Source organism: Manis pentadactyla, chromosome 11, assembly GCF_030020395.1.
Source record: "Manis pentadactyla isolate mManPen7 chromosome 11, mManPen7.hap1, whole genome shotgun sequence".
Taxonomy (NCBI): domain Eukaryota; kingdom Metazoa; phylum Chordata; class Mammalia; order Pholidota; family Manidae; genus Manis; species Manis pentadactyla.
This window is the reverse complement of record NC_080029.1, coordinates 25,727,877-25,737,929: the sequence shown is the minus strand read 5'-3', so window position 1 is coordinate 25,737,929 and position 10,053 is coordinate 25,727,877.

The window sequence follows — 10,053 nt, the reverse complement described above, 5'->3', positions numbered from 1 at the left end:
CAAATTCCAGATCTACAAGATCCTTCCTTCCTTTCTTTGAATGGTGTGGTTCCTGAACTTCACTAAACCTAGGGGTCCTCTGGTGTAAAATGAAACTAATGAAGTCTCCTATGAAACCAGGGGATGGGACATGTGTGGACATATCGTGCAGTGTGTCATTCCCCTGGGATGTTCTGTTATTTTTGTTTTTTCTCTTGACTGCACTGTGCCTTGTGAGGATTTCGATCCTGCAACACAGTGGCTTCTGCAGAGCCGGGCTGAGGGAGAGGCAAGCAGGACCCCAGGACTATATAGAGTTTAAAGAGGCCCTGGCTCTCAGGACTGTGCAAACGCAGGGACAGCCTTCTCAGGTGCTACGCCTGGATAACAACCCAGTAAGTTCCTCCTTAAGTGCTGCTCCCTAGACGCTGTGCTTGCAGCACCCTAGGCCCTACCCTGGGCTTCTGGATGACTTCATAGATCTCCCTACTCCATACACAACTGTACTGAGATGACCATCGTGAAACTGGCTGGGAAGCCATTTTGGGGGTTCCCAAGCCTGCCAGGGTGTGTAGTTTTCAAATCCAGTCAAAACAGATGGAAAAGTGGTGACACAAGGCCAGCAGGCAAAAGCCAGTGGGTGGAATCCCTGCCCCCTGCAGCAGCTCAAGAAAGCAAGCCATGCCTCCCTGGCCCACCTGGCCTAAGTGGACACTTTTCAAAATCCACTGTGTCCTTAGCTTGCCAAGTTCATACTTTCTTTGACCTCCACGAAGTAGGAAAGACAGTTAGTGTTCTCCCAGCTTAAGCAAGTAGTAGATGGAGAGATAAGTAATGTCCTTAAGGTCACAAAGCAAATCAAGTTTGAAGCACAGGCTAGACCAGTATTTCTCAAAGCAGGGTGAGAGTTCCCTGGGCTCCTTGTCGAACTCCAGATTTCTGGGCCTGAGGAGCACCCCAGCCCTCCTGGTTCACCTTCCAGAGGTAGGGCTGGAATGGGCAGTGAGGTTAGCAAGGTCCAGACTTCTCTGATTTCTGTGTCTTGGTCCCATGTGAGCCATCACACTATATATCTGAACCTACAGGCTGGGGTGACATTTTAACCAAAATGTAATATGGGTGCGATGGGTGCTACTCAGAATAAAGTTAAGCTCATTGGTAGACTAGTTAAACATTTATCTTCATAGGCATTAGGGAAAACAGAACTATCACTTCAAACACATGAGGCCATGAATTTTTGCTTAGGACAAAGTTAACTTTTGAAATCACTTTATTGAAGAATGTTGCTGGTAGTTTCATAGGGATTGCATCAAATCTGTATATTGCTTTGGGCAGGATGGCCATTTTGACGATATTAATTCTCCCTAGCCACGAGCATGGGATGAGTTTCCATCTGTTAGTGTCCCCTTTAATTTCTCTTAAGAGTGACTTGTAGTTTTCAGAGTATAAGTCTTTCACTTCTTTGGTTAGGTTTATTCCTAGGTATTTTATTTTTTTGGATGCAATTGTGAATGGAGTTGTTTTCCTGATTTCTCTTTCTGTTGGTTCATTGTTAGTATACAGGAAAGCCACAGATTTCTGTGTGTTGATTTTGTATCCTGCAACTTTGCTGTATTCCGATATCAGTTCTAGTAGTTTTGGGGTGGAGTCTTTAGGGTTTTTTATGTACAGTATCATGTCATCTGCAAATAGTGACAGTTTAACTTCTTCTTTACCAATCTGGATTCCTTGTATTTCTTTATTTTGTCTGATTGCCGTGGCTAGGACCTCCAGTACTATGTTAAATAACAGTGGAGAGAGTGGGCATCCCTGTCTAGTTCCTGATCTCAGAGGAAATGCTTTCAGCTTCTCGCTGTTCAATATAATGTTGGCTGTGGGTTTATCATAGATGGCCTTTATTATGTTGAGGTACTTGCCCTCTATTCCCATTTTGCTGAGAGTTTTTAACATGAATGGATGTTGAATTTTGTCAAATGCTTTTTCAGCATCTATGGAGATGATCATGTGGTTTTTGTCTTTCTTTTTGTTGATGTGGTGGATGATGTTGATGGACTTTCGAATGTTGTACCATCCTTGCATCCCTGGGATGAATCCCACTTGGTCATGGTGTATGATCCTTTTGATGTATTTTTGAATTCGGTTTGCTAATATTTTGTTGAGTATTTTTGCATCTACGTTCATCAGGGATATTGGTCTGTAGTTTTCTTTTTTGGTGGGGTCTTTGCCTGGTTTTGGTATTAGGGTGATGTTAGCTTCATAGAATGAGTTTGGGAGTATCCCCTCCTCCTCTATTTTTTGGAAAACTCTAAGGAGAATGGGTATTATGTCTTCCCTGTATGTCTGATAAAATTCCGAGGTAAATCCATCTGGCCCGGGAGTTTTGTTCTTTGGTAGTTTTTTGATTACCGCTTCAATTTCGTTGCTGGTAATTGGTCTGTTTAGATTTTCTGTTTCTTCCTGGGTCAATCTTGGAAGGTTATATTTTTCTAGGAAGTTGTCCATTTCTCCTAGGTTTCCCAGCTTGTTAGCATATAGGTTTTCATAGTATTCTCCAATAATTCTTTGCATTTCTGTGGGGTCCGTCGTGATTTTTCCTTTCTCGTTTCTGATACTGTTGATTTGTGTTGACTCTCTTTTCTTCTTAATAAGTCTGGCTAGAGGCTTATCTATTTTGTTTATTTTCTCAAAGAACCAGCTCTTGGTTTCATTGATTTTTGCTATTGTTTTATTCTTCTCAATTTTATTTATTTCTTCTCTGATCTTTATTATGTCCCTCCTTCTGCTGACCTTAGGCCTCATCTGTTCTTCTTTTTCCAATTTCGATAATTGTGACATTAGACCATTCATTTGGGATTGCTCTTCCTTTTTTAAATATGCTTGGATTGCTATATACTTTCCTCTTAAGACTGCTTTTGCTGCGTCCCACAGAAGTTGGGGCTTAGTGTTGTTGTTGTCATTTGTTTCCATATATTGCTGGATCTCCATTTTGATTTGGTCATTGATCCATTGATTATTTAGGAGCGTGTTGTTCAGCCTCCATGTGTTTGTGAGCCTCTTTGCTTTCTTTGTACAGTTTATTTCTAGTTTTATGCCTTTGTGGTCTGAAAAGTTGGTTGGTAGGATTTCAATCTTTTGGAATTTTCTGAGGCTCTTTTTGTGGCCTAGTATGTGGTCTATTCTGGAGAATGTTCCATGTGCACTTGAGAAGAATGTATATCCCGCTGCTTTTGGATGTAGAGTTCTATAGATGTCTATTAGGTCCATCTGCTCTACTGTGTTGTTCAGTGCTTCCGTGTCCTTACTTATTTTCTGCCCAGTGGATCTATCCTTTGGGGTGAGTGGTGTGTTGAAGTCTCCTAGAATGAATGCATTGCAGTCTATATCCCCCTTTAGTTCTGTTAGTATTTGTTTCACATATGCTGGTGCTCCTGTGTTGGGTGCATATATATTTAGAATGGTTATATCCTCTTGTTTGACTGAGCCCTTTATCATTATGTAGTGTCCTTCTTTATCTCTTGTTACTTTCTTTGTTTTGAAGTCTATTTTGTCTGATATTAGTACTGCAACCCCTGCTTTCTTCTAACTGTTGTTCGCTTGAAATATGTTTTTCCATCCCTTGACTTTTAGTCTGTACATGTCTTTGGGTTTGAGGTGAGTTTCTTGTAAGCAGCATATAGATGGGTCTTGCTTTTTTATCCATTCTGTTACTCTGTGTCTTTTGATTGGTGCATTCAACCCATTAACATTTAGGGTGACTATTGAAAGATATGTACTTATTGCCATTGCAGGCTTTAAATTCGTGGTTACCAAAGGTTCAAGGTTAGCCTCTTTAGTATCTTACTGCCTAACTTAGCTCGCTTATTGAGCTGTTATATACACTGTCTGGAGATTCTTTTCTTCTCTCCCTTCTTGTTCCTCCTCCTCGATTCTTCATATGTTGGGTGTTTTGTGCTGTGCTCTTTCTAGGAGTGCTCCCATCTAGAGCAGTCCCTGTAAGATGTTCTGTAGAGGTGGTTTGTGGAAAGCAAATTCCCTCAGCTTTTGTTTGTCTGGGAATTGTTTAATCCCACCGTCATATTTGAATGATAGTCGTGCTGGATACAGTATCCTTGGTTCAAGGCCCTTCTGTTTCATTGTATTAAATATATCATGCCATTCTCTTCTGGCCTGTAGGGTTTCTGTTGAGAAATCTGACGTTAGCCTGATGGGTTTCCCTTTATAGGTGACCTTTTTCTCTCTAGCTGCCTTTAACACTCTTTCCTTGTCTTTGATCTTTGCCATTTTAATTATTATGTGTCTTGGTGTTGTCCTTCTTGGATCCTTTCTGTTGGGGGTTCTGTGTATTTCCGTGGTCTGTTCGATTACTTCCTCCCCCAGTGTGGGGAAGTTTTCAGCAATTATTTCTTCTAAGATACTTTCCATCCCTTTTCCTCTCTCTTCTTCTTCTGGGACCCCTATAATACGGATATTGCTCCTTTTGGATTGGTCACACAGTTCTCTTAATATTGTTTCATTCCTGGAGATCCTTTTGTCTCTCTCTATGTCAGCTTCTATGCGTTCCTGTTCTCTGATTTCAATTCCATCAATGGCCTCTTGCATTCTATCCATTCTGCTTATAAACCCTTCCAGAGTTTGTTTCATTTCTGCGATCTCCTTTCTGGCATCTGTGATCTCTTTCTGGACTTCATCCCATTTCTCTTGCGTATTTCTCTGCATCTCTGTCAGCATGTTTATGATTCTTATTTTGAATTCTTTGTCAGGAAGACTGGTTAGGTCTGTCTCCTTCTCTGGTGTTGTCTCTGTGATCTTTGTCGGCCTGTAGCTTTGCCTTTTCATGGTGATAGGAATAGTCTGCAGAACTGGGACGAGTGATGGCTGGAAGGACTTCCTTTCTTGTTGGTTTGTGGCCCTCCTCTCCTGGGAGAACAGCGACCTCTAGTGGCTTGTGCTGCGCAGCTGCGCGCAGACAGGGCTTCTGCTTCCTGCCCGGCTGCTATGGAGTTAATCTCCGCTGTTGCTGTGGGCGTGGCCTGGCTCGGGCAGCTACTCCAAAATGGTGGAGTCGCGTTGGAGCAGGAGCTGCTGGGAGGCTATTTATCTCCGTAAGGGGCCTCCCTGCTCCCTGCAGCCCAGGGGTTAGGGTGCCCAGAGATCCCGGATTCCCTACCTCTGGATTAAGTGACCCGCCCTGCCCCTTTGAGACTTCCAAAAAGCACCTGCCAAAACAAAACAACGACCACCAAAAAAAAAAAATAAGAAAAAAAAATTTTTTTAATTAAAAAAAAAAAAAAAAAGGGGTGGTCGTTCGTTTTTCTTTATTCTCCGGTGCCAGCCTCAGGCCTCTGCTCACCGGTCTTTCTGCCCTGTTTCCCTAGTATTGGGGTCCTTATCCCTTTAAGACTTCCAAAAAGCGCTCGCCAAAACAAAACAGCAAAAAAGCAAAAAAAAAAAAAATGGTCGCGCGCTTTTCTTATGTCCTCTGTCGCCCAGCCTCCAGTGCCCGCTCACTGTTCTTGCTGCCCTGTTTCCCTAGTATTGGGGTCCCTATCCCTTTAAGACTTCCAAAAAGCGCTCGCCAAAACAAAACAGCAAAAAAGCAAAAAAAAAAATGGTCGCGCGCTTTTCTTATGCCCTCTGTCGCCCAGCCTCCAGTGCCTGCTCACTGTTCTTGCTGCCCTGTTTTCCTAATATCGAGCGCCCTGCGCTCTGGCCCGGATGGCTGGGGCTGGGTGTTCGGCAGCCCTGGGCTCCGTCTCCCTCCCGCTCTGCCTGCTCTTCTCCCGCTGGGAGCTGGGGGGGAGGGGCGCTCGGCTCCCGCTGGGCCGGGCTTGTATCTTACCCCCTTTGTGAAGCGCTGGGTTCTCTCAGGTGCGGATGTGGTCTGGATATTGTCCTGTGTCCTCTGGTCTTTATTCTAGGAAGGGTTGTCTTTGTTATATTTTCATAGATATATGTTGTTTTGGGAGGAGATTTCCGCTGCTCTACTCACGCCGCCATCTTCCGCCCCTCCCCCTTGAAATCACTTTAAAGTTGAGTACTGAATGTAGTACTGAAATGTGGCAAAACTTGTGAAAAGGATACAGTAATAACTGAAGTTTGGGAAACACAGCTTTGGGTGAGTTTATGTCAGGAGCAGAAGCCCAGCTGGGAGGCAGGGTTTCTTTGAGAGGGATTTTTAGAGCCCTGCAGAGACTCACGACCTCTGTGCATCTAACGCTCCGGGCAGCCAATAAATATCATCATGAATATGTACGCTGCCCGTTGTGGTCAGGTCAGGAGCCAGGGTAGGGGTATAAAGCACTCCTCTTAGGGACAGTCAATAGCCTTTCCAATAGGTTGTCAGAACCCTAGACTCAAACTCCATCCAGGTCTGCAGACCAAGAGGCAGGCTGGGGATGGATGCCTGGGGTCCAAGTTCAAGAGGGATGAGACGTGCACCCTTCTCACTTCTACCCCAGGCCCTCCCATTGCCACTGCCACCCATGGTGGCTTTCCCTCCTCTTCCCAAGGGACCATGGCAGTTGGCCAGGTAGGCAGGGGCCTGTGGGAGGGGAAGGGGCTTTGTGCAAGTAAGAAATGGCAGAGAGAGAGAAGGAGAGACCTAGGGAATGACAGGCTGGGGGAGGGGAGAGACTGGAAGAGAAAGACAGAAGGAAAAAGTGGGGAAAAAAGGCATTTGTAAAATTAAAAGGCAAGGCGCCATCAGATGGTGTTGGGCAAGGAAAGTGTGTTACAGGCAGGAGTAATTGGTAATAGGAGCTGATGTGAAGAAGGGATGATTTATGAGAGCGTGCAGACAGGGGTGGAATAATTTTTGGAGCAGAACGGGGAACTTACTGAACGCCTGAAACTCAGCTACTTATCCACTCGTTCTTGTGATGAATTAGCTCTTGTTTAAAGTAACCGCAGCTCCATTTTTCATTCTGATTACTACACTTGATATCTTTCTCTCCCTCTGTTTCCCTCTGACCACTGCCCCCTTACCAGATTCTGGGTGCAGAGGCACTGGGTTTGTAGAAACTCATCATTCCTCCTCTTTACCTCCCCCCAAGCCCAGAGCAACATTAACTCTATAAATAGCCATGTCTAAAACTCAGCTGCTTGGAATAATGCAGAGATTATGAATGTGCAGAATTAGTGAAGATTATAGATGCAAGAACCGTCCGTTTATGCACCCTGAATGATTGCAATTCCTTTGCTGATCTGATGTGGGAAGTCTCTCTCCAGGCCTCTGTACATGATCTTAAAGGTGTTAAGCAGAACATACTTCCTACCTGGGTATAACACTCCTTTTGGAGATGGAAAGGCCATTGGGGACACTGGCAAGCCCTCACAAGAGGTAAAGTCAAGATAAACAATGTCTTATACAAAATACCCCTTAATACCCCTTCTTGCCAACATTAAAAAAAATCAGTTCTAAATATATATTGTGTAGAGAGGGAGCAGTTCTAGGCACACAGGGGCAGGTATAACAGTATTGCATCCTTTTATTAATTATTTAAAAATTTTTTTTCTTTATTAAAAATACAACCCATAAAAAATCAAGCTTCCATGTAATCCAGTCTCCATACAAATTTCCATTTTAAAAAGCCTGACAGAAGAGTGATTAATACAGGTTAAATATTTATAGCAGTTACTTGTGAAAATAACAGCGGGAAACCTCTGATGTTCAGAAAAAATTTCTAAGATGCTCCTGGCATCTTTTTCCTTCCCTAACTATCAGCTCCAAGGCAAGAAGCCCTCCAGCCCCAGCCATGTGGCTCTCGGTCGGTCAGGTTGCTCTATATGCTCAAGCAGACTGTGCAGCACAGGGGACCTGATTCTTCACTTCTCTGTTACTGCCCCCACGGCCCACCCCTCAAACCCGGCTGCTTCTATTTTTTCTCCTGTTAGTAATCAGGACACTCACCTCCTACTCACCACTGGGCCTCACTGCCCCCTAGATCTCTGCCTTTGCCTGTTGCTGGCACCTTTCTTGCATTCCTTAGGCGGTTTATCCCAGGGCTGTTGGGATCTTTCCTGCCTCCAAATATCCCTTGTTCTGCCAGCTTCTGTTTCAAAGTGTCCTCAACCCAGGGGCCTCATGGCCACTGTCTTTACTGATTTCTTGAACCCTGACCCCTCTCAGCCCTAAGGTACCGGCACACTCACTATATCCAGCTGTTCTTTTGGCTTCTGACTCTGGCCTCCATCTTTAAAGCCAGTGTCCTAGAGCTCCTGGGGCTGAAGCCTATGCCTGTTGGTTTGTTTGGCAATGTCTGGCTCATGTCCAGACCCCAGATCCCCTGCCTCTGGGTTCCCTCTCTGCCTTTATGATCTTCCTGAGCCTTGGAGGGACAGAGGAGAGGAAATGAGAATGGCGTTCCTAGTGAACAGTTTGGCACAGTGAAGAAAAGCTTTGGATTTAGAATTAAAACACTTAGAATCCAGTTCCAGCTCTGCCACTCATTTTAGGCAATGGGTCTCCTCTGGAGAAAAAAGAAAGTTTCCTCATGTAGAAATAAAAAGATGGAGTGGCTAGTCATGGAGATCCTTTCTAGTATAATGGCTAAGAGTATATGGTCTAGAGTCAGACTCGGTCAAATCCCATTTCTGGCCCTCACTGTTGATCTCTCTGAACGTCTGTAAAATTGACTTCCTGGCGTTTTATGATGATTAAATGAGAGACTGAACACATACGCTCATCACTGTGTCTGGCACAGAGTGAACACTCCATGTTCACTGCTAATAGGATGGTGATGTTGATGGTGATGATTTATTATCATTGAGCTAATCCTAGAAGGTTTTCCTTTCACTTCGGTGTACACCATCAACTTTTTAGAGCCACATCTTGGCCTTTATTCTGACTCAACACACTTGTTGAACAAAACCCAATCTTAACAGTGCAATGCCTTAGTGCAGCCAGCACAGTATATTCAGAATTCCAAAGGGAAGAAGAGAAAACAGCCCACCACAGTGGCTGAGAATCACCGTTTTAGACTTGGGTTTACCCTAGTAAGAAAAAGCTCATCAAGCAGGAGCTGGTTCAGCCTGAGAACTAAACTCTCAGTGTAGCCAAACAGGTGTTGGTACTCTTGGAGATGCCTAAGTTCATCCATCATCAGGGTTCAGCTGTCCTTCCTGGGCTTTGGGAAGCACAGTTGGGTGCAGGGTGGGTTTGGGCTGGGCCTCGCTGACAGGGAAAAAAAGAATTGGGAGACAGAAAAGGCAGCAGGCAGGGCAGAAGCCCCAACTGAGAAGCAGTCAGACTAAGAGGGCTGGCCAGAGGTGCGGAGCCTGGAGGAGAATCAGCCGGGCTAGTGGAGCATGACTGCAACAGTACATCTCATCCCAGGCCCCCTCGGCCACCCACTGGTTCTGCACACTGGGCCACCTCCCAGACTGAGTGCACACCTTAGGGTGGCCTTCCCTGCCTCCTCTTGCTGGCTGATGGATGTCTGATCATTAGGCAGAAATCAAGCCCAGTGAGACTCACCAAACCTACATCTGTCCACCTGGGACTCGACATTCACCACTTCAGTCATCCATTCATCCATTCCGAAGATAGTTATTGAGCACTGATTATGTGCCAAGCACCTGATGGGAGTTGGAGTTGACTCAGATGCAGGGTTAGAAGGCCAATAAGTGTTTAGTTAGCACTTAGCCCAGTGCCTGGAACATAGAAGATTTCTGGAAATAATGCTTCTTCCAAAAGGAATTGTGGATAGATGGCCCCTTAGTGACTCAAACTGAATGGCGCACATAGGCAGCTGTTCCTCTGCTTCCACTGCACCCATGCACCCGTGTCATTCCACAGCCTCACACACACACTCCCCAAGAGTCCCTATACCGATGCCCAGCCAGTCCCAATGTGACATTTTATAACAAGCAACCCTAAGAAGTTAGCATTATTATTATTATTATTACCCTTCTACCACAATAGAGGAAATTGAGACTCAGAAAATTTAAATGACTTGTCTACAATCAAACTGGGTTCCTTCAAGGGAGTGATAGAGGGAAATGGAGAGGAGGGGGGAGGGGAAGGGGGCCCAACACACACTCCAGCCCACAACCCAGCTGCCCACAATCCCACAT